We start from the raw sequence: 2,113 nt of genomic DNA, 5'->3' as shown, positions 1-2,113 counted from the left end.
CCGTAGTGATACTGCCTCGGAAACCCAAGGAGGGGTCGCTATGAGTCGGGGCCGACTCGACGGCACATAACAACAACAACAACATCCAGAGGCTGCACAGAGGACTGCACTGGTGGTTGTTGAATAAAAGGGGAAGCAGTGAAGAGGAAGGCAGAATGAGCAGTAGATGTTTGACTGCCTGGAGGTGCAGCCATTTTGAATGTTTATAAGCTGTTCAACCATTTTGGATATTTAAAGCAACAGTGTTCTCTCAGATTTCAAGGACCAAAGGATAGGCTCCACTTGCCAGGGACTGCAAGGCCATTCCAGACATGAACGACTGGAAAGTTATGATTCCCTTTGTTACTCTTTGACCCCACACCCTCTTTGTGAAAGGAGATGCAGCCATAATTCACTCCAACCCACCCTCTGGGCTAGCAGGAATTCTATCCGTTTGTGTGCTCCACCAGAGCCTGGGTCCCCTGCCCCACCCTGCCCAGATTTTGTCTTCCCTCCCTTTTTTTAAGTTTATTTTTCTCTGTTTTAAAATTATTAATATTATTATCATTTTCATCCTTTTTTATTATACTTTATTCTCCCCTTCCTGGGTTCTAGTTGTTAGCTTTTTCTTTTTTCTCTGTTCCTTGTTCCCATTTTTTAATTTCTCATGGATAACCCCATTCTTTGTTTTTGTTTTTGTACTTTACCCATTTTTTTCTTCCTTATTCTCCTACTCTACCTCTTTTCTCTTATAACCCCCTCCCCAGATTTTGTGTTTTTCTTTTTTTCTTTTCTTTTTGAGGTGATTGTTCCTGTGTGTTTATGCAATGTATTTTTGTCCACTTGCTTTTATTTTTTGATGGTTTTTGATTGTTGTTTTTGTCTAACTAAGTGGGAGACATGAACAATGCTTATAAAACACAATCCCACCCACACCTCCAGCAGCCCCACTTACAGAGTGAGAGCCACCAGTTCCTTCTACACCAACTAGCCAACAGTAAATGACCACCAAGAAAGGTGTGATTCACCCTTAACTTCTCTTTACAAACAGTTAACAGAGAACTAAATACAACAACATTAATAATGTATCAGGGAAAACAGACCATCACAGTCCACACAAAAAAGCAAGATAAAGTGGTAGAAACGAGGGAGCAGAATACAGACCCAGAGTACATCTCTAAGGAAGAAGCAGCATTAGAACTCACTGATAAGAATTCAAAAGAAATATATATAGGTATCTTCAAAGAACTGAGAGACTGATCAAGGAAAACACTGACAAAAATAAGGAAAACACAGACAAAACCATAGAACAGTTTTGGAAGAAAATACAAGAAAAAATGACAAAATGAAAAAAAAAATAGAAATGATACAAAATGTACAGATAGGAATACAGAAGATTACTATTAAATTTTCAGAAATAGATAACACATTAAAAGGGCAAAGGAGTAAAACTGATGCAATGGAAGATGGAATTAATGACACTGAAGACAAATACCTCAATACTTCCTTGGAAAGGGATCAATCAGAAAAAGATCAAAACAAAATGAAGCAATCCTAAGTTTCATGTAGGATATATCAAAATGAATAACATATGTGTAATAAGAATTCCTCGGGTAGCATAGTGGCTTAGACAGTTGACTGCTAACCAGAAGGCTGGCAGTTCAAACCCACCAGCCACTCCTTGGAAGGAAGATGGGGCAATCTACTTCTGTAGTGATACTGCCTTGGAAACCCAAGGAAGGGTCACTATGAGTCAGGTCCGACTTGACGGCACATAAGAACAACAACTACAGTCAGAATTCCAGAAGAGAAAGAGGAAAAGAAAACCATTGAGAAAATATTCCAAATTTTCTTGGAAGAGAACTTCCCTGATAAGATGAAAAATGAGAATATATCCATTTAGTAAGTCTGAGGAACCCAAAATAGGATAGACCCCAAAATAAAATCACCAAGACATATCATCATCAAACTCATCAAAACAAAGACAAAGAAAAAATCTTGAAAGCAGCATGGGAAAAAAAAAAGCTCCTTAAAAAGGACAACCAGTAAGAATAAGCTCTGATTTCTCAGCAGAAACAATGCAAGTGAGAAGTCAATAGGATGGTATATATAACACCCTGAAAGATAAAACTTT

Source organism: Orycteropus afer, unplaced genomic scaffold, assembly GCF_000298275.1.
Source record: "Orycteropus afer afer isolate SDZICR_OR568_19922 unplaced genomic scaffold, OryAfe1.0 scaffold00221, whole genome shotgun sequence".
Lineage (NCBI taxonomy): Eukaryota > Metazoa > Chordata > Mammalia > Tubulidentata > Orycteropodidae > Orycteropus > Orycteropus afer.
Note: the sequence above shows the minus strand (reverse complement) of the source record.